Consider the following 22,896-nt stretch of genomic DNA (forward strand, 5'->3'; position numbering starts at 1 on the left):
TGCATGCAAGCTTCCGCTGCATGTGTGCAAGGCACTGTTCCGATTGGTAGCACCGAATCTCAGCATTGTTGAGTGAGCTGGGCGAGTGAAATGCGCTTTTATCTGATAGTGTTATTTTGATTTTTATAATGGTAATGACGTTCGTTTGCCAGCTCTGATTTCAGTATATGGATTTTGCCCTGGTTGTGCGAACTCACAAAGAATACAATTAATTAGATTAATGGGAACAGAGGAACACATCGCGATGCCTCTTTAAGCACGGGGCATAGCCTTAGTGGTTTGAGTTGCGCGACAAATTTGCAGCATGAGTTTAGATGCCTGCTTTCATCGTTAAAATAACCTACGTATAGTGCAGGTCGAGTACGCTTTCTAATTGTAGCAACCTGCCTTCACAAGCTGGGACAGCCGCTGCCATCACAACGATGTAACTTTCTGACCCCATAACATGTGCATTTCTTTCCAGCGAACTTTGTGCACAGCCACTAGTAACTAGACAACGGAGCGTGTGTAACTAGGGCAGTTTCATTGTTCAGTTTTTTGTTAAGAAAACAAAATGCTTCCATCGCAGCAGCGCACACAAATGGGCTTTATCAAGTCCAACGGTAAAGTTATGAAAAGAAGCTTGCCAGTGCCTATTCTTTGCTCGTAAACTGCAGTCAGCATTGACAACCTTCCATTTGTACTTGTGCATCCAAGCCTAGAGCGCTCTCAGCAGATCTGCTACTAGGCACTTAAAATTTAGCGTACGCTGCAAGAGTGCATGCACAATACTCCCATGTGTGACTTTTTTATTGTGCTTGTTGTAGTGCCTCTTAAAGGACATACGTTGGCGATATCGCGGTCCCTAGTGTGATAAGCCATTGCGCTCCAGCGCTGGGCTGAAGAAGCGCTTATGCAACCAGTGATGACAACTGTGACTGCGTAACGATACATCCTTCTATTAAAGCAAGATTACTATTAAATAAAGCAAGAAGCGATAGCTTACGAAACAGTGAAACAGTGCTTCGCCACTTGGCATTGCTATGACGACAGCGTACATCGCATATGCTTAGGCTTAACTGCTTCAAAATGTTCAGAATATGTAAAAAGCAAAGAAAACTCTTAATTATGCCTGGAAATATGGGTCAGAGGCTGATAATAAAGACGATCGTCACTTCTGGGGAGCTATTGGGCCAAGGAATGCAACGGCGAAGTTGTATGTGGTCCGAAATAAGCTCGCAAGGTTCCGGCAGATTGTAAATACAACCAGCAATGTATCGTAACTGCATGCATTCTTTCGTTTCCATCACATGTATTCGCTCAAGACCCGGTTAGATACGCAGTGTTCGGCGCATGTACATTAGTTTGCGCAGACTTACTGCATAGCCTAAGTAAAGTTGTCTAGTGCTATAAAACGCGGCATGCTCTCGTTGATATAGAGCTGTATTCGGCGCGCACATAAAAGCGCACTGTATCTTTCGTTTTACCAGTGAACACTCGTTATGCTCATCGAATGTTTAACACAAAGTCCAGGGCTGCTCTTCTTTTGATGGCGCCCCAGATAAGTGCATAGGTAGCAAAAAAAAAAAAACGATCGAACCAGATAAGACGGAGCCTATCGAAAAGGGCTAAAATGAAGTTGCGAAGAAAGCAGCGAGCTCTCGCAAGAAAATTGTAGCTTTAACGTTAAGGGACATGAAGAGAGCAGACCTGGCCAGGGAACAAAAAGGAGTTTATGACATCCTAGCTGAGGTCAAGAAGACGGGCATGCGCAGGGAACGAAGTACGAAGAGAAAGCAGCTGATGGTCATTAAGGCTAGCTGAGTGGATTCAAGAAAGGAAACTAACAAGGGGAAGCAGAATGAATTTGAACAGATTAGATTACGAAGTATTTTGGGATGAGGTGGTCGCATCTAGCGCAGAAGAGGTTTAAGGGGAAGTCATTGCGATAAGCCTTTGTCCTTCAGTGGGCGTAGGTAGGCTAATAATGAGCTTGACAGCGCGATACGCGATCAGCCTCAGAACGTTTACAAAACAACGCTCCATGCGATGGTAGTTCGTGGCAAGCGCTAAATTCATTCGCAGTATGCTTTGCCGAAGACAAGCACCCCGTGAACATTTAACATATAAGATTAGGTCCAAGTGTGGCAGATCAAGATGTGTTTCTGCGTTGCCTTGGGACAAATAGGACTGAGATGCATGCGCAATTGCAGCCTACTGACCAGTCACCACTGCAGCACCGAGCTTCGGACGCGGCTCTACAGCAATTCGGCAGCCCTTCGGCAGAAAAATCGCCATCGGCGACTTCGGCATACGGTTTGTCCAGACGTTTTTTTCACTGTGTTCATGAAGTGCTTTGTTTTGCACCGATGAAGGTCTCGTTTTAAGTCTTGCGTATGCGTGTTCGCGTCAGAAATGTTAACGACCGTGTTTGTAAATAGAAAAATCTCACCGAAATGACACGCTGCACGACCCCTCAATGCCGGAATGCTTTCCTGCCAGCACAGCAGTTTTGTAATTAAACGCTGTACACAAAAGCCGACAGCATGTGGAACAGTGGGTAGGCGGTGTGCACATGTCACCCGGTATAACCCTGTCTTCGTCCGTGAACAGCCTGAACCCCGAACGCGGGGCAGGCGCGAAGTAGAAATAAGGAAAATGTTTCGTTTTGAGGCACGAAGGTGATGCATGGAATGTCGTGAAAAATATGGAAAAGGGCGGGACTAGTATCTACAGTACAAAGTAGAAACTGAAAATGTTTGCATTTGCAATGAAATTGGGTTTGTACAAACAACATATAGCACTCGTTCTGCTTGGACCTTGTACGTACGTTCTAGATCGAGATCATGTTTAAACGCCGCGATTAAAAAGCATGAAATTAAGCCAACAAGCGCCACTCGCGATAGACACCACTGGCGTTGAGACTGACGGGGCTGATCGTTAAGAGCAAAATGCAAAAAAAAAACCAAAAAGAATGAGGCATTGCTTTCCTGGTGTTTAATTAAGGAAATAAAACAATTTTCATAAAGTTTGTGTACTTTTGAGCGTCATTTCTATTCGTTGGGGCTCATTTTCCTCTTCGCTGACTTGTGTGCCGGGGGTGGCTCGTGGTCATAGTGGTCATATTTTCTCGGATTGTTTAATGATACAAGCTAAATCACTTGACCAACACTATTTTTGTTTACAAGTGCGTTTGTAACCGATCGAAATGCGTCTAAACCACCCTCCAAGGCTTCCTTCCGCCGTCCAATGCACACCGTTGCAGAAACACTCGAACCATAGGAAAAAACGGGTAGCAAATCTTCCACATGGGTATTGTTTGTTCTTTTCATTTTGTCTGAAAAGTTTTCGATCTTCGATATTTTTATTTTGCTACTATACTGTGTTTTAAAATTACCGCCTTTTTATTCCAATGTAATGAAGAATATACTATCTTACAGCTAACCTGACACATCATTACTCATGATGCTTGAAATAGCCTGTCTATGGTGCCACCCTGCATAATTTTATATATCTGAAATACTCGTTTTATTTAAGAGTTTTTCTTCCGGAAAGAAGGAAAGAAAAATAATAAACTCATAAATGGACTCGTTCATGAAAGCAAAACTTAACAGAATAAGGGCACTCTGTTGCAGACCGCCAGGAGAAGCCTTACTCGTCAACACAGAAGAGTATAAGTTTGACCTCGTTAGGGCAGTCGTCGGACAGATCTTGCGAGCAGCTCGCTGACAACCAAGGAAGCATCACAGATCCTAAAGGGGAGGAGGAGGTGTCTGAAGACCAGTTCCGCTCCCGGGTGCTCCGACATCTTCAGCAGGTAAGCACCGCGCGAAGATGCGTTCAGCATCTATCAGGGTAATTTTACGCTATAAACACAGTACGTACTAGAGTTCAAGCCCGGTATTCCTCGATTTTGTCCAGAAAATGTATGGTTCTCTATTGCACTGCCAGAAGTAACTTGAATGCCATCTTTGCCAATGACTGTTGTCCCGTAATGCCACTGCATTGCATGACATGTTGTGGCGACTGCTATAGAGGCACATGCAGTGTTGTGCTCTTTCCTTAAATAAAGTGCATCCTGAGAGCCGCAGAAAAAGGTTGCTTCCATCCTGATTAAATGAAGATTGGAGTTTTCCGTCAGTACACGCTTCCGGTCTTGTCCTGCGAGGCTTAGTAACCCGACGGAATGCAGGCGCCGTGCTCTCGCGTTCGCGCAGTACGTCTGGTCACTTCTTAATGCATTACTAGTCCCATTACGAGAAAAGCCGGCGGCGTGCGCGCGTGTACTCGCAGATGGCAGAGAAAATCCCAGCGGTGGCAAAAGAACCAGGGCGACGTCATGAGGTGGCCGCATGACGCACACAGCAAGCCCAGCACCGCCACATCAGACACCCTTACACATGTAGTTTGTCTATTTAAACCCGCCACCGGCCGACCTCACTTTGGCGCCAGTTTTCACGACAATCGTACGGAAATATGGACGTAGCCGTTTGTAGTAAAGCGTTCCGGGTGGTGTCGTAAGATCTCTCGTTGCATACAGCTTCCATGTGCTACTCAATTTGGAGGCTAGCTTGCTGCAGGGATTCAAACCGACGACATATGTAACTTCAATTGCATGCCTTCCCAGAGTTTCTTACCAAAATAGGGGTGCAACTATTCGTTGTACAGCGTTCCGCCGGGCGGTGTCATATACGCGCGCGCACGTGTGTGTGTGTGTGTGTGTGTGTGTGTGTGTGTGTGTGTGTGTGTGTGTGTGTGTGTGTGTGTGTGTGTGTGTGTGTGTGTGTGTGTGTGTGTGTGTGTGCGTGCGTGCGTGCGTGCGTGCGTGCGTGCGTGCGTGCGTGCGTGCGTGCGTGTGTGTGTGTGTGTGTGTGTGTGTGTGTGTGTGTGTGTGTGTGTGTGTGTGTGTGTGTGTGTGTGTGTGTGTGTGTGTGTGTGTGTGTGTGTGTGTGTGTGTGTGTGTGTGTGTGTGTGTGTGTGTGTGTATGTGTGTGTGTGTGTGTGTGTGTGTGTGTGTGTGTGTGTGTGTGTGTGTGTGTGTGTGTGTGTGTGTGTGTGTGTGTGTGTGTGTGTGTGTGTGTGTGTGTGTGTGTGTGTGTGTGTGTGTGTGTGTGTGTGTGTGTGTGTGTGGACTGGTGTGCAACCAATACGCAAGCACATATTGATGGTGATAGATTTTTATGGCGCAAGGGTATCTGTGGACAAAGATGGCCATGACACAACATGGTATTTTTCTTTTACTCTAGATGGCGAAAAGGACCCATTTCTCAAGCATTTCTCCATAAAGAAGCAGAGCACCAGGCAGTGGGAATGATGAGTTTACCCATATTATATCACCGGCGGGGTTGGGCTCCCGGCGACATTGCGGATCGAACCCCACACCTCCCGCACGCGAGGCGGAAGCTCAAAGCACTAGGCTACCGCTCCGGTGTGGTTAGGATTTCGAGCAGCGCCGCAATCGGGTCGTGAAGTGCCGTGGCATTATGGGGCAGCGATCACCAGCGGCGATGGCATTCAACTTCAAAATTTTTCTCGCCTAAAATAAATATTTCCAATTCATAAATCACTAAGCGTAACTGTTATCATATTAGCTATGTAAGCAGATATTTTGTAATGCTACTTGCAACAACATAGTGTGAAATTTATTACTGAATATGCGTCCAATAATTTTTTGAAGGTTCAGAATTTTTTGCTAATTTATTTTGTTCTCTCTGAGTTCGAACACTTTGCCGAACATTACGTGTGTGCCAGGCAGCCGATGAAAGTAGTAAGTTGCTGATGAACGTAGTATTAATTTTCTGAAAAAAGCCCTAGAAATGGCATATGTTGGGTAAAGTAAAGAACAAAAACTGTGTGAAAGGCTTCTTGGTGGCATTTTATTCTTGACTAATTCTCAAGAAAAATGCTTTCGCCTAATTGAGGATTAATTTTGAGCATTGTGAATGGAGTGAAAATTTTTGTAGTATTTTTAACGACACCTTCTTTTGCACTCACTCAATTCATGCGGTATTGATTGGAAATAGATATTGTGGTCTTGAACTGAAATGATGGCCTGTTCTCGCCAGGTGGTTTTATATGAGGGGAAGGATGTTGATGACGTAATGTTATTGTCTGGAACCTTCGAAGGGTCGTCACATAACCAGAAAGCTTTGCCACTAATATTGGGGTGAGAATATGTTCCACCTAGCTATACAGAGTCATAAATATCCTGGAAGAAATCGGTGAGGGCCGAGTGCGAAATCTGGTGCGTTTGCTTGGAACGACCTATATATGAATTTTTTTACGAGAGAAATCGTAGGCTGACTACGGAAATAGGAAAGACCTAAAGGGCGGAAATATATTTTTCGATCGATCGGCTCTTTGATGCTGGGAAAAGAAAGCGGGTTTTCAGCAAAGCAGTACATATTTATATCTGAACTCCGATTTTGGTCAACTAGCTTCGGAACAGTGGACGTTAATTTCAGCTGTTTTTAGCACGCCTACACTTGGTGCACACTAAATGGTAAAGAGATTCCGAACGAATTCTTTAATTTCCTCGTTTTTCTGTTTCGTGCAGTAATGAAGAATACAGGCGAGTGATATACATTTTTAAAACGGCAAACAGATGCTTTTACCATACGAGTTATTCAACGCCATTTTGAGTTCGATTATCGCAGCGGAAGCAGGGAAGACCGTCTTTAGTTGCCGTGAAATGAAAGCTCAAGCGCTTTTCATAGCGCAATCAAGAGTAAAACGAAACTAAGATGTCCCTATTGAAAAGGCTTCAGAAGTACAGTTGGGCGAGTTGTTTCAGTATTTTCGAAGAAAGCGCGCGAAAATTGTATTGCAGAGATTGGCGCACACAACATCGCACTAACGAGAAACTGTTTCTTTCGTGCGCGTAATTCGTTGCGGTCGGCAAGCCATAAACATGCGTAAAGCTGTATTGGCTTAGAGTGGCTTCTCCACTTTATTTATTTTCCTTTTATGCTTTGACAGGTGGAGGCCACAGCTCAGCGACTGCAGGCTTTGTCCGACCGTCAGGCGCAAGTTGTGAATGGGCTGACAACTACGCTGCAGCGTGTTTTACGCCTTCTGGCGGACAGGCTTCATCCACTGTCGTAAAGACTAATGCAATGATGACAAGGGAAAGGTGAGGACTAGGCTGCAGTTCACGGGACATCGTCGACCAACCAAAGCGGAGGCAAATAGACGTCTTGTTTGCTATGTGCATGTTTTTAAAGCTAATTTCTGCCGGGTGAATCTGCGCAAAATTTTGTGTTAGATGTGCTTCATTTGGTTTTTGGTTAAAGAATGTCTTTAAAAGCGCCGAATATGTAGCGTATAGTTTTCCTGCTTCTTAGCCGGGGCATATTTCTCTTAGCGAGAGTAGACTTACTGCCGGATGTGACCAGGCAGGCGTGTGTAAACGCATGTGAGAAGTTTTGTACAGTTGTCCCTACACCAGTCTAGAGCACTCAAACGGTGCACACGGAAGAACACTTCCCTCATTACGAGTGACATAGTACTGAAGAGGAGACCTTATTGTGCATGCTCATTGCCATTAATCGTGTTTAACTGTCCATGCAAGACTTTAAAAGCGGTGCCGGGAACAGCAGGCAGCGGCAATCGCGATAAATTTACAAGCGCTCTAGACAAGTTAGTGGACGACTGTGCAGACGTCCGCGCACTTGTCTAGAGCGTTCAAACGGGGCGCTAGATTGTGCGTCTGCAGCATTCCTCGTTATCTCCGGGACTGGAAGTAATGGACTTAAAGACAAGAAGTAAAAGACAATCTATTCGTTCGTTCATGAATGATGCGGCGGTTTTTCTTGAGCCCCGGGCCGCTATTAAGTTCATTGCGGAAAATTCAAGCGCTTGCAAACAATGATACAAGGGGGGAGGGTGCACAGAGCTTCCTTACTGTACTGGAAATAATTTCAACCGGGCAGAAAATTGAGCAAAATGCTAAACGTTCATTGTGAAAAATTCAAGCGGTAGCAAACAGAGGCACGAAGGGAGGACACAACGCTCATTCACTTTATTCGAATTTAATTGCAACAGGGCGCCTTTGTCGTTGCGTGCTAGCGCTTGAATGTTGCACAGTGAACGTTAACCAACTTCCCCAGTTTTCAATTTGCTCGTAAATGACACAGGATACTATCCGGCGCGCTGCTCGAGCGCCGTAGACAAATATTCTCACGTATTAAAGCGAGAGCATTGCTTGCCTAGCAGGAGCGAGAAAACTCGGCTCCGAGATACATAGCGTAAAATTCACGGGACGCCACGTGACGTGGCGCCGCTGCCATAGCAACGCATCACGTGGCTTCGGCGCCAGGGCTTCATAGTCGCGGAGCGGCTGCTGCCTGACGATGGGACGTAGACGAGACTCAGCTGGGCAGAAAAAAAATTAACTGCGGTTTAACTTCTGCTGAACCTGGTTAGAGAGCGAATGCTGTTGTGTATCGGGAAAGTAGAGAGAAAGAGAGAGAGCTTTATTGTCACAGGCGTCGGGAATAAGAGCAGGTGTGTCATGTGCGCCCCCATTTGGGGGCGACGTCCTGGGCCCACGAAATCAGTTCAAGTTGAGTGATCTTGTCTGGCTGAGTGAGGATATGGTCCCAGCTTTCCGCGGAGGGAGTTGTCAGGAGGGCCTGTGTTGACAGGGTTATTTTGGCATCCCCAGAGAACGTGAGCTGAGTGGCGGGTTGTCCGTGGTTGCAATTTGGGCATGTGGGGTCACGTTCCCCGTTGGTGATTAATGACAACTTAGAGTGGACGCCGCTTGGCATCTGTAACGTTGATTGCGTTACGCACACTGAATAGGCAGGGCGCCCACCCTGTCACCCTGCAGGTTGCAGTTATACTAAGGGTTGTTCGCGAAAGGTTGTTCACTCAATGAAAGCTGAGGCCTACTGCTGCAGTGCCGCGTTTCTGCCACAACGCTGTCAGCGCTAATGCATGTAGGCCACATCTCGCTCTCTCTCACCACCACCACTTACCGCAAACCACGACTGTGGCGCCCACTGACCCAGGCAGCCAGTTATGCGCCCTTCTTTTCCTCAAGACAACCGGAATCTAGAACGTTGTCAACGTCCGCTCCAATGAACACAATGAACGTCGACAGCCTTCGCTTTGTATATTTTGGGTTCGCTGAGCAAATCGACAGCCAAATTTTTTACTTTTAATCTATCCGTTTTTGCTGCCACGACATTTTGAGGCGCTTCAAAAAGCAGTTGTAAAAACTGACGCAGGTTGTACTCAGCAGTCATACTAAATCTTCAAGGCTCGAGACCTCGCTTATGGCCGCCGCCTACCGGCTTTTAAGCACCCAGACCTGGCCAGTAAGAAGCTCCTGGTCGGATTTTAATGAGTTTGTAGCATAACTATAACGCTGAGCCAAACTATCTTTTGGACAAAAGGGGAAGGAACGGAGGCGATAAATTTACGCTCGGTCATTTAAAGGTGGAAATCACCACGTGTGTGTCATTTGTCCTCCTCTCACTCGAGCAGCACATTGCAGCCGTAAGAAAATAACTGACCGCATTTTTGCGTCTGGTCAGATTCCAATGATCAGGAGTGTTATGAAATTTGACAAGACATAAAGCTGCTCCGCATGGCTGCAATATAAGGCACTGCTGTACTTCAAGGTGTGAGATATTTGCTCAAGTACTGCCTCCTCACTGGTGACCATTTCGTCTTAAACGAGCCCAGATGTTGTGTTTAAAATGTATACATTACTGAGTATATGTGTGCGGATATTGCAAATTTTGAATAATATTTATTGTTTGGCAACACATTTATGGGCGTGGGACGGAAGACAATCGTTTGTGTAAGGGCTAGGCTTATGTACGCTCATAAATAGACACTTGCAATGGGAAGGAATATGCAAGGAACAGTCCTTTCCTAAGCATAGATATATCATGTTGCTATTGCTGCACTTAATTTCAGAACCTCCAGAGTGCAGTGTTCGTTGAGAAGACAACTATTAACTTGAAGAGACTTTTTTTTTAATACAATTATCGAATTTGGAGTACTGATAACGCGACAAATGTCATACTGCCGCTATCCTCTACCTACGCCCTATTGATTGCAATCATGAGCAACAGAAGGAAGCATAAAATTTTACTTCCTGAAATATGACATCGCAGTGATGTTTTAGTTAGTCGGTAGTGATACTCGTTGTAGATGTCGCTTACCATTGTATCACTTTGCGCCTGCTGTTTATTTTTCTTTGATACGGGCATTCACAGCGTGAAAAGGACAGCCAGAACATAAGAACCGGACATACACACGTCGATGAGTATGAATTCATGAGTTTATTCAAAAGACCGTCAATAGATACAAATATTACTGCATGACAAACGGAAAACAACGATGGGGAGAACATACGTGAAGGTGAGCATGTGAGATGAAACCGCTTATTTACAGGCTTTTTTACAGGCATCCGATTTTTATATGTATTTATTTATTGATGCCTAAAAGGCGCCATTACGGGGTATGACATGAGGGGTGGGTGTGGTGTACGGCAATAAAGGTTACAGGTGAGTTTACAGGAGATTTTCTATGGCGGTCTTGAATTTCTTGCATTTCATTTATTGTTGAAGAAACTCAGCGATCACTGACGCACAGAGCATGGTACTTTGCAATGCGGTGAATTTTTTATTTTCCTCGTTACCTGGGATATGTCTGTTACCCCAATCTGACAGTTATTGTATATCGGCTGGCAGTTTTTTTTTTTGCTGCATAACAGGCAATAGGCAGCCATGTTTCAAGACACGGCTATATTGTCAACATTCTTTTTGTACTCTTGTAGACGCGCATGAACGCATCCGCACGTCTGTACGACGTAAAAGCCATCACATGGGGGGGTCAAAGAACATATCAATTGACTGTCGCATGGGACGTATCGGTTTTTATGAATCATGTGAAGTGCCTACCGAGGGGCTTCCGGAGGCTGGGGTGAGTTTTCGAGCTGAAGGGTTTTTATAATAAAGATTGCAATACATATTTAGTGTGAGGGAACACATTTATATTCATTTTTATAAATGGCTTATAAATAGTTTAAATCTTTTGACTTTATATGACTCAATGACCTTCTTCATGATTTGGTTTTGTCATGCAGTGGTTGTTGTGAAAATTGACGACCTGGTTATCCCATCATTTGAAAGTCAGGGCTATGTGTGTCCTGTTCTTGTGTTCTCTTGCGACTACTCTTATCTTGAACATCCACCTCGCCCGAAATTCTACTTTTCCTGTTGTAAGCTATCTTGAAATCTTTGGTCTTCAGAATACCCCATTTATCTACGTGGAGCCTTTCTTGGCTCATGAGTGCGTGCAAGATCTGTCCACAGGAAATGTGTACACCTGTCCGCTCCACCCGACAATCAAACAAAACGGTAAAAAAGAAGTAAAAATAAATAACAAATAAAAAAGGGAAATAAATAATAAAGTAGGAGTAAAAAGTTTAGCAATTACAAAGTAAGAAATAAAGGGCAAAAATAAAAGAAAAATATAGAGATTCAAAAAAATAAATCAACAAAAAGTTTATGAAGTTGAAAGAAAAAATAAAAAAAATGAAAAAAACAAAAAGTGAAAAATGGAGGGCGAAAGAGAGGATAGAAAAAGGCTTTCGCATTTCTGCCCATAAGCAGACTTCAATGATGCAAGAATGCCTCCAGGCGCTGCAGGTCTCTGTAATAAATGAATAAAATAAATAAGTAAATTAATAAATAAACTTTATTGCGTCGCAGAGATTTCATGCTCAACATATGCTATTTCACATGCTTTCATGCTCTTTTACACGCCTTCAGAATGCACTGTTCTTATTGACTGCGCGGCGGTCGTGTCCCTCCATCGTTCTCACGCCGCCAATGCGAACCTTAGGTTTGTAGCCATCATCTCTCGTAAGGAAACACGCCGATCTTTACTCCGTGCAGCGATGGTCCCATTGTCATATTCCTCTTGAAAGGGCGAGTATACAGTCCCCCTCTCCCCCTCTCCACCCCCTGCGGCCAGAACACAGAGAGAAGTTCTGTGCGTGGCGCTGTTAAACCAATGTCAAAATTTAAAACGACGCAGGCAGCAGACGCGTCTCTATAACAGCGGCAGCACATTTCTACCAGGTCGTCATTAAGGGACAATGCGAACGAAAGAGAAGAGAGGGATCCCTTCATCTAACTCGCAGTACAGTGCAAGAAGATCAGAACATCATCGAGGATGCAGTGTGTGTGTGTTCTGTCCGGGAAACAAGTACTTGTTCAAAATAAAGCGTCGTTCGCACGGAAATACAAAACCGGCGCAAGCATATCGACGTAGGTCGCTTTGATCCCTCGCACAGCCACAAGCGGTTCATAATAAGCATCTAAATGCTCGAAGAGAAATAACCCTGTGATATATAAAGACATGAGGCGAACGCAGCTAGAAAGCAGGAAGACAGCTGAACAAGCTGAGTTTGGAGGCTTCCGGGTCTTCATAAGTGTGCGTGATATTCTGCGAGATGGTAGTGACAATCTTCAGTATTTCTTTCTGCGGCCTCCATATGCCTTTGGTTTAGGCGATAATGTGTACACCTCGTTTGGTCGAAGAGCCGTCGACTAGGATTGACATGAAGGCCTCAGAAACATCACTGAAATATTCCCATTAGTTTCGAATGAAAAAAGTCATTCGCCGGCAATGGGTTTCGAACCCAGGCCTTCTGAGTGCCAGACGGGCAAGCCACACATAGGGTATTCGAAGTGCCTTTGGTGTAAGCCTGTTAGAGGGGCACCAAGTGAACGCGTTGTGGTGTGCATGACTCTGAAATGTGTGGGCGGTGTGTACTGATGGTATGTTTTCTTTCGTCGCAGTCGAGTCAACTTTTTCCTGTTGCCTCTTTCGCATAGGATTACCTGATTTGCACTGCTTTCTTTGCGCCCTTATTAAGCTTGCTTTTGTTTCTCTGTTGCCCATAATTAACTGAACTCGAATTTTTTCCTTGTTTTTTTTGACCGTTGCGTAGCATTATCTGCGTAGCACTCTGTGTTTTCTGTTGTGCTTAATTTTTGAAATAATCGCTAACATGTCTCTGATTTTTTGCTGCTATTTTACCTTGCACTGTTTGCTTTGTGATCCACTCCTGTATGAGCCTTTATAGGCTCATAGTATCTATAAATAAATAATAAAAATAAATATAAGTATGCTAATTCTGAGTCAGGAATCACGCGGAAGGAAGAGGCGGTGCTATGGAGCATCATTGCACTGATACAAATGACGTATATGTGTATGAGTACTTAGAGGCGTAGCATGTCGTGCAATCTAACGTATACTGTGATTGGTGGTTCATAATCGGTAATTTTGATTGTGATTGGTAATCCGTTACGTGACCGGTAATTGTGATGGTAATCAATGAATGCGATCGGTAATTTAATTGTGTATTGGTAATCGGTAGCAAAGGAGAAAGAAAAGGAATAAAAAGAGAAAAAAAGAGAAAAAGGCTCGAAAGCGTCAACTCTTAAGGCGAGGATTAAGCGTCTTCTTAATATTTAGGTCTAGGCAGAGCGGTAGAATGCTGCCAATGAAAAGTTATGCTGCCTCTAAGGATAGCCCCCTTCCCCCTCCATCCGAGTCATCTTCTATAAAAAAATCACGCTTCGCGCTATATATGATTTTTTTTTCTCGCTTCACAAGCTTGCGTTCCCTGCGTTGTTCAGCTTGAAGCCACTAATATCGCATGTAACGGTTTATTGAAATTTATATGTATACAATGAGTTTAAGTGGTTTCTTTCTATACTCGGCAACGCGAAAAAGATAGACCTTCTCCAGCCCCGGAGGACCGGCAGGAACCACTTAAGGTGGTCGATAGAACCCATGCGACTTCATTCAGCCGTCTGGATAAATGTACCTAGCGGTTAGCTAAGAATGTCAAGATGGGCGAGCTAGTTTGACATGTTAAAGGCGGTGAACAGCGCGAAGGATAGGGACAAGGAAGACACAACAGGACAGGCGCTGACGCACAACTAAAAGTGTTTTAGGTGAAAAGGAATTGAAGAAACAAAACACATTGTATGTCGCCTGGGTACGCTTGGTAAAAAATTTGTTTTGTTTCTTCCATCCCTTTTCACCTAATAAATTTTCAGTTGCGAGTCTATGCCTGTCTTGTCGTGTCTGTCTTGTTCCTGTCCTCCGCGTTGTTCACAATCGTTTGTCGTATAGCTACTTCGGCGCACTTTCATACAGTGCTTGTTGTTTCTACTCTTTGCAGCTTTGGCCGACAACTTTGCCTCAATGCCGAAGAAGCGGTGATGATAGCTTCACGTCGACTTTTATGCTACGACTACTTCGTTCACAGTAGTTGCGCAAAGTACGCAAAATAAATCTGCATTTTGATTTTGAGCGCAAATTATTCATGACTAAGTATGGCCTAAAATGCTGGAGCAGTCATGGAATCCGAAGCGACCGAAAAGCATTACGGAAATGATATATAATCTGATTATGTGCATTTCTTAGCAGGAAATAAGGAAAGGGTGTAGGGTTTAGTCTTTTAATATTATTTGTTTACCTCTTCCGTGTGACTTTGATGCCTACATGCTCTGAAAGCAGTGTGTGCATCAGACCAATGCTTCTGGAATTCTTGTCCCTGGGAAATACGTGGTACGTGCACAGCAGATGCAGAATACCACACAAAAAAGTCTTCTGGAAAAAACCGTAGAATGGCTCTTTTTGCAGCGAGAGCTACACGGGGCTACCAGTCGAGCATTTCGCGGTGAATGGGAGAGGCCAGTTGTGCGCATGTGCTGTTACCATGGCAACCGGAGAGAAGCAAGGTGCGGCGTGCGCTTCGCCGTCGCCGCGGCCGATCGCCCGCTCCACCGTCAAAGCGGAGCGTGACGTCACATGGATGAGCAGTTTTGCGTATGCGCCGATACCATAGTAACCAGAGACACCCCACAGCTGCGCCGCGTTCTTCGTCGTCGCCTCGCCGCACGCCGCTCTATCACCCGAACCACGCTTCGCATACGCAACATTGCATATAAAAGGCGTATACGCAGTCAACTTCGGTATCCCAGCGTTTGACAAGCATGCAGAGAAGAGTCCAGCCGGTTCAGAATGGCGGTATAGACAAGAGAAGATTAACTCTTCTGATCCTGAGGTTTTCGCCTGGCAGTTGGCTTGAACCAAATAAGTATGCTGGAGTCGGTGCGTACATAGGGCAAAACGATTGTCTAGAACAGGCTTTCGGCGTGTTTCGGACTGAACACGCGGTATCTAGCGGTAACTTTTGTTTAAAAATTGTCTGGATGTAAGCACGTGCAATTAAACTAATAGGATTTAATCGTCATTTTTTACCTTCCTGGTAGGAGCAGCTTTGGGAGCTGCGGAATACGCAGTTCGGCCGTTCTAAGCTTGCGCTTTGCGCTCTGTATAGGCAAAATTGAGACCGCTGCATGCTACTTGACAGATCATCGGGCAGTCTTCGTCTCTGTAAAGCGAAATGAATAAAAGATGTGTATACCCAGTGTCTCTCATTGCTAAACATACAGTGACCACAACAAGCTCAGCCAGGGAAACGCACTTCTCGCTACGTACATCCTCTCATAGCCGAGCTAGGGCACTGCCAAGTTTTTATGTTGGGAGTGCTCACAGGATAGCCATTCCAGTTAAGTCATTATATTCATTTATTGATGAGAGAGAATCAGCTATAAGCGCTGCATAGTGTATTACTACAGTTAGTGTGGTTCACCAAAGGTTCTGCTATGGGCACCAAAGTCATACTAAACGGCTGTTGTGCACTCGGCTCCTGGACCCTATCTTTAATGACGGTATCACCACGGTGAATAAATCAAAGAGCCCGCTTTATTTGAGTGCGAGTTGTATGCTCGCTGAGATGTTTGAGGTGTGGACATTTGAGAACGTTATCATTAGTTTTAATAAACTCGCGTGATTGCTTCTGCTGCAAAGGCCCGCTATTTCTACACATGAAAAGGTAGAACCTGTTCAGGAATAACAGGTATATAAGCCAAGCCGTCACGATTTCCGATCATCTCATTGCAGTCCTGCTATACTGTAAACATTAACTTCATATTGTGCCTACGCAGGACAAACCTTCTTACTCATCAGAACGGATCACTGCGGTATTCGCTTAATTGCACAAGATACCGGTTTTTCACCAGGAGAAGTTTACTGCACCTGTTCGTGACTTTAGAAACTCGTGACGCGCACCAACGCTGAACTGCCTTGCTCAATGCCAAAGCTATGAAGACAAATCACTGCAACGGCTTGGAAATTGAAAGTAGTTTTTGAGGAAAGGAAATGGCACTATCGCTCTCATATCTCGGTGGACTCCTGAACCGCGCCGTAAGAGTAGGAATGAAGGAAGAATTGAGTGAAGAAAGAAAGATGCCTAAGTGGAAGGCTCCAGTAAAATTAGGCAGTGGCTCAGCTCTGGTTAAGCATGCATCCTGCATATAAAAGCGAAAAGTGATACCCATTGCTAACACTATAGAGAGGGATTTTCTGTTTCACCAGAGATCCCTTGCACGACGCGCGAACAATAGCCACGGTTCCACTCAACTCGACAGATGCTAAACTTAACGTCTCACGCATGCTGTCACTTACCGGCGTCAAATCTTGCATGTGCCAGTCTTTCGCAGACATCACAAACATGGCCGTATGAGTTGTGCTCAAAGTCTGTCGTAAACACCCTAGTCGTACTCGCACTTTCACTATGTCGTACCACGTGGTCGTTGTAATGGCGAGTCTTGGGATTTTCCTCTTCCTCACTCGCTTGGCTGCTGCTGGCTGAAGATGTGGCCAAGACACGCTTTTCGGCTTCTTTCCGACGTCGTTTAGCAAGGCGTATTTCCTGTTCAGGCATTTCGGCCGCACGTTTAGCTTTGGCTTTATTTTTTCGCTGTTGTGCAGCCAACTCACAAGCGAGTACATCTTGATCGGACGAATTTAGTTTCTCAGCTTTTCTGCGTAGTCTAGCAGCAGCCGCACTCTCCTTCCCTGCCATGTCGAGTGCGCACGCATTTTCTCTGGCAAGAGCATTATATAGCCTCCTCGCGAATGCACATGACGCCCATGTGCAGTAGCGCGGGGCTCCGCCGAAAGGTCAGGCGACGGAGTCGTCGGCGGCGAGGAGCGACCACCTGCGCTGCGCGTGTCGTCGCTCGTTTTCGCACATGCGCATAACTCACCAGTTCGACTCACGAGAAGCTCGGCTCTGAACCGCGTATTGAAGCTTTTCGCTTCAAAATAATTTCGACAACCTGGGGATCTCTAACGAGCACTGACATCACACAGCACACGGGCGCTTTATGCGTTTCGCCTCCGTCGAAAGGTGGCATAAACTTTTTTGGCCATTAAAAAAGCAGGTAGGGGCAGAACCCCCCTCACTGCCTATGAGAGGGGCCCACGCAGCGGTCTCTCCCTTAAAAGTGGTATGCCAGTCCCTAGAAGGCCAGCCTGTTAGTGGCACTGGTGATGGTGCGTCTCTGATATTTTATAGATGTGCTTGGAAGAATGCAAACATTATCTTAATTCACAAGAAGGAAGACGCCAAGGACTTGAAAAATTACAGGCCGATCAGCTTACTATCAATTGTCTACAAAGTATTTACTAAGGTAATCGCTAATAGAGTCCAGGCAACGTTCGACTTTATTCAACCAAATGATCAGGCAGGCTTTCGCAAAAGATATTCCACAACAGATCATATTCACACTATAAATCAGGTGATAGAGAAATGCGCAGAATATAACCAACCTCTGTATATAGCCTTCATTGATTACGAGAAAGCACTCGACTCAGTGGAAACCTCAGCAGTCATACAGGCACTGCGTAATCAGGGGGTAGAAGAGCCTTATGTCAAAATACGGGAAGATATATATATATATATATATATAGCAACTGCACAGCTACTATAGTCCTCCATAAAGTCAGCAATAAAATTCCAATAAAGAAGGGCGTCAGGCAAAGATACACGATCTCGCCAATGCTGTTCACCGCATGTTTACAGGAGGTATTCCGAGGCCTGAATTGGGAACAGTTGGGAATAAGAATAAATGGAGAATACCTAAATAATCTGCGTTTCGCCGATGACATTGCCTTGCTGAGTCACTCAGGAGGTGAACTGCAAATCATGATCAATGATTTAGACAGGCAGAGCAGAACGATGGGTCTAAAAATTAACATGCAAAAAACCAAGGTAATGTTCAACAGCCTAGCAAGGGAACAACAGATCACAATTGGCAGCGAGAGCATGGAAGTTGTGACGGAATATGTCTAATTATGGCACGTTGTGACAGCTGATCCTGATCATAAGCGGGAGATAACTAGAATGATAAGAATTAGGTGGAGTGCATATGGCAAGTTCTCGCAGATCATGAGCGGCAGTTTACCAATTTTCCTCAAGAGAAAAGTGTACAACAGCTTTATCTTACCGGTACTCACCTACGCGGCAGAAACGTGGAGGCTAACGAAAAGAGTTCAGCTTAAGTTGAGGACAACGCAGCGAGCCATGGAAAGAAAAATGATAGGTGTAACTTTAAGAGACAGGAAGCGGGCAGAGCGGGTGAGGGAACAAACACGGGTTAATGACATCCTAGTCAAAATCAAGAGAAAGAAATGGGCTTGAGCAGGGCATGTAATGCGAACGCAAGATAACCGCTGGTCCTTAATGGAAACGGAGTGGATTCCAAGAGAAAGTAAGCGTAGCAGGGGGCGGCAGAAGGTTAGGTTGGCGGATGAATAGAAATTTGCAGGCAAAGTTTGGATGCCGCTGGCAAAGGACAGTTAATTGCAGATACATGGGAGAGGCCTTTGCCCTGCTGTGGGTGTAGTAAGGCTGATGATGATGATGATGAGATGTGCTTGACATGAGCTGTTCCCAGTGAGTGAGTGCCACCTCTGGGGGTGGGAGGGGAGGATGTGGGTAAGTAGAACAGGTGAGCATTACATGTGGAAAATCAGCTGGTTTGCCGTATATTCTTCAAAAGGCGGTGAAAAGGTCGGGGAAACGTCCGTGCATTACTATCGACCTACTTTACGCCTTCTTTTAACATTTCGGCAAGACACTGATCTTGTTTCTAAATGGTGACAGCAGGAATAGACTATGGTCTACTGTGATTGAATGTGTGCGTAGATGCGGTCTTCTGGAGTTGACTATGTTATAGTGTGAGTGAATGTGTGTAGGGATTGTGGCACTGCAATGGACTATGTTCTACTGTGACTGAATATCGTTGGGATTCAGGTAGCGTGGCTGGGCCGGACAAGAGACGAGGACGATCGAAGGCAGAAAACTTGGAAAACTTTATACATAGACTATTTATATAATGTACAAGTAAGGGCAACTTAGAGTGCATCTAAGTAAATGGAGCTTCTTAGCAGTCGGGAGCCTCTCCCAGCAAAAGATATCTCTTTGGAGGGGGCTCTTTCCTGGTACCAAACCAGCAGCTCGTTAAATACTCGCCGTATTCCCCAGATCCCTAGCTGGGGAATACAGTTCGAAGAATGACGTCCAATCAAACGATGGCACTGATAGTACAACCCACGGCCGGGCGGTCCTGATGTTCTCTCGCAGCTCGGTCGATGGAAAGGGAACAGGACCTGGTCACGTTGTCCTCCACACGGCCTCCAGGTGGGCGCACATGGGTCCAGACTGAGCCCATGTGGAACAGGAATGCTCCTGAGTCTCCCAGCAGGGGCTGAAAGATCGTGTACTTCGTCGTCTGATGACTGGAATGTGGAATCTCTGTCGAAGGCGCAGCTCTCGGTCAATTGTTCAACCCTAGCGTGACTGAAGAGGACAACACTCCGTTCGTCGACCCGATGGCCTGTTATAACACGTGGGGACGCTATTATTGACGCTGCTTCCGACATTCCTGCAGCCACGTTTCTTCCAGAGGGCTGATTGACCTTCGCGTTGGCTTTCAGGGAATCCTCCCCATGTCCAAATTCGCCGAACTCAACAGCAGGAAGACAGCACGAGCACAACAGCACCCCCGCCGCCAAATATTGCGCCCGGAAGATGAACTGCTCGCACGTAGCTCGGCTGACTGGGCGTGCCAGGAACCAGATGCTCACTGGAAGTCTTCGGATGACTTTAAGTGCCGAAGCTCGGTATCGCTTCCTCTCGTCAGATGGCCGTTGTTGGGAAACTATCTGCAATGCTAGGCAAAAGGGATGACAGGCGCCAAAACACACCTGACAAAAGCAAGCGCCCTCAGAACCCACTCATACCGCAAGACCAAAACTTAAGGCCAAAACTGCACTTAGCTAAAAAACTTCAACTAAAACTTGAAGAGATCAAATGTTTTGCTTGCATGAACACACGGTGTCACCCGACAAGGAGTTTAGATATGGCACCTGTCCAAGGCGTGTTCTCCCGCTCGAGGTGCAATTGGAAAGAAAAAAAATTTGCTAAATGAAATGAGGTTGGTGCATAGACGGCACGCGGTACGGGAATAGGTGACTGGTTTTGGCCGACGTGGCGTTCCTTTTTGCCCGCCCCAATACCTCAATGTCAAGGTCCGTTGCTCTTACATATTCTTGGCCGAAAGAAGGAAAGCGTACTCCTAGGTATGTGACCTGATTATCAACATAACTGGGCGAAACGTGCCCGCGGGGGACACGATTGCTGCGTACCTGCTGGCGCGCTCAGTGAGTGGCACCTTCCAGTAACTACGAACTAAATCCAGTGTGGATATATATTCTGATTTAGTGACTGTTTCAACCCTCTCCTCGATGTTCGGAATGGGGGTAGGTGTGGTCCACTGTGATTGAATTCAGTCTCCGGTAGTCCACGCAAGGTCTCGGATCCTTGCCTGGAACCTCTACAACAATGATTGGTGACATATAGTCACTTTCGCAAGGCACTATGACGCCATGTTCGCACATACGGTGGATCTCCGTCTCTATGATTTCCTTTTGTCTTGGAGAGACACGGTACGGTTTGCTCCTGACCGGCTGTTCGCTGGACAGCTGAATGTCATGTTCGATGAGGGTTGTTTTTTCTGGCTTGTCTGAAAACACCGCCTCAAAGTCGCGGACGACGTTTTTCATGTGTCCTGGTTGACTTTCCGTCAAACGTGCCTCTCTGTCGATTGAATTTAGCAGCTCATTCGCTGCTTGCTCGTTCTCAAGTGGGACATAAGGTATGTCTGAGATCTCTTCCTCTGGCATGTTCAGCGCCATGTTAACCATGTCCTGACGTTGTACATAATGCTTCATCAAATTACTGTGGATTATGCGATTGTGTTTTTTCTTAAAATTTACCTCATAGTTGGTGTCCGAAAGCTTAGACACCACCTTAGCTGGCCCTTCCCATTGCACCTCAAGCTAGTTCCTTTTTGACGGGCCAGCAACATTACCTGGTCGCCAGGTTGAAAGGTGCGCTTGCGTGCAGATTTGTCGCAGTACACCTTAGACAGTGACTGTGCTGCTCTGACATTTTCTACCACGAGGTCTCTGGTTTTCTATGGGACTCCACAAAATTCCCCGACGAGGCTTCTAAAAGCATAACGATTCCGCCGCGACTCGCGGCTGCGGCGGAATGCTCTGACCGTGACGTGCAAACCTGGACCGTCCAGCAGGTCTCGGCGGCTCTTGAGCGACAAAGGCCTCAGATCCTCCGCTGAGTTGCCTCTTAGTGAAAAAACAGCGCACAAACAAACACAGACAGAAAGAAGGGGACAAGCGCTGAACTAGCAACTGAGGTTTTATTGAGAAGCATGGCGAAATATATACAGCACAGCATACAGCATTCAAAAAGCATATAAACAGCACATAAAAGGCGGATAAGAAGCCAGCTTCCAAACTCATCGCTTAACGTCGCATATCCAAGAATTCCATCTCTTTTGTTGAAAGAAGGATAGACGGGGTGCTGACACATGAGTCCTCCGCTTTTGCTATCGCCCTAGCCTCGACAATTTCCCTTGTTATTGTGCACTTGTTTCGTGCCAGGATTTTGCAGCCGTGAAGGTCGGGTATGCAGGCAGGTTTATGATTGCAACGGTGACAGTGCTTGGCCAGAAAACCTGATGAAGCAATGGATCTTACATTGTTGTTATGCTCCAGTAATCTTTCGTTAAGACACTGACCGGTCTGGCCGATGTATCTGCTTCCACACGGTAACTTAATTTCATAAACGACACCCTGATCACATGCAACAAAAGGATTCTGGTGGTTGATTTTGCATCCAGGACGAGGCTTTTTCATTGGATTTGTCGCTTTACACAGTTTTATTAGTTTTTCTGGGGCAGAAAACACAACCTTAACATCGGCCTTCTTGGCTATTTTCTTAAGGTTGTGCGAGATCTTATGCATATAAGGGATGACCACAACTTTTTGTTTATCATCTCTTTGTCCCTTTTGTTGATTGCATCCCGTCTGCCCTTCCGCTTTTTTCTCTTTTAGAACACCTTCCGCCACTGACACTAGCAATTCACTGGGGTAGCCAGCCGCACCTAGACGGGCAGTTTGTTTCATTAGGCTTTCCTCAACTGTGTGAAAACACGACCTGTTTATTGCATTACGAAAGCAAAGCTTAGCAATAACGCTTTTCACCAATTTCGAGTGTGCCGTATCGAACGGAAGTATCGGCTTTTTTCCCCTATGATCGTAAATCCAACAGGCATGGTTGTTCGTAAACCGGAGGCTTAAGTCCAAGAAACGGATGCTTTCATCCAGAGGCAGTTCACTGGTCAAAGTTAGGGGGTTTAAACACTCCTCGAATATTCTTAGAATGCTCCCGAATGTTTCGTCAAAAGGTCGGTCTGTCCTTTCTATTATAATCAGAAAGTCGTCAACATATCGTGCCACGTTTATAACTTGGCAGCCGTCCAGACGTGTTAACAACACATTGTCACACTCAGCCAGAAATAAATCGCTCAACAAGGGCGCTATGCATGAGCCTATACACACACCTTGCTTTTGTAGATACGTGTTTTTTCCCCAGTC

At 45.7% G+C, this 22,896-nt stretch overlaps 1 long non-coding RNA gene across 2 annotated transcripts; it reads left to right on the forward strand.

Annotated features, from left to right (window-relative positions):
• Positions 1 to 2,207: 2,207 nt before the first annotated feature.
• On the forward strand, positions 2,208 to 14,248 carry LOC144119068 (uncharacterized). Of its 2 annotated transcripts, none has more exons than XR_013312248.1 (4): positions 2,208 to 2,295; positions 3,615 to 3,796; positions 6,958 to 7,111; positions 14,201 to 14,248. It is a non-coding gene; the product is annotated as an uncharacterized LOC144119068 (long non-coding RNA). The 2 variants fall into 2 exon arrangements; XR_013312247.1 differs by lacking the exon at positions 14,201 to 14,248 and adding an exon at positions 10,212 to 10,337.
• The last annotated feature ends 8,648 nt before the right edge of the window (positions 14,249 to 22,896 follow it).

This window comes from Amblyomma americanum, chromosome 2 (assembly GCF_052857255.1).
Source record: "Amblyomma americanum isolate KBUSLIRL-KWMA chromosome 2, ASM5285725v1, whole genome shotgun sequence".
In the NCBI taxonomy this organism is placed as follows: domain Eukaryota; kingdom Metazoa; phylum Arthropoda; class Arachnida; order Ixodida; family Ixodidae; genus Amblyomma; species Amblyomma americanum.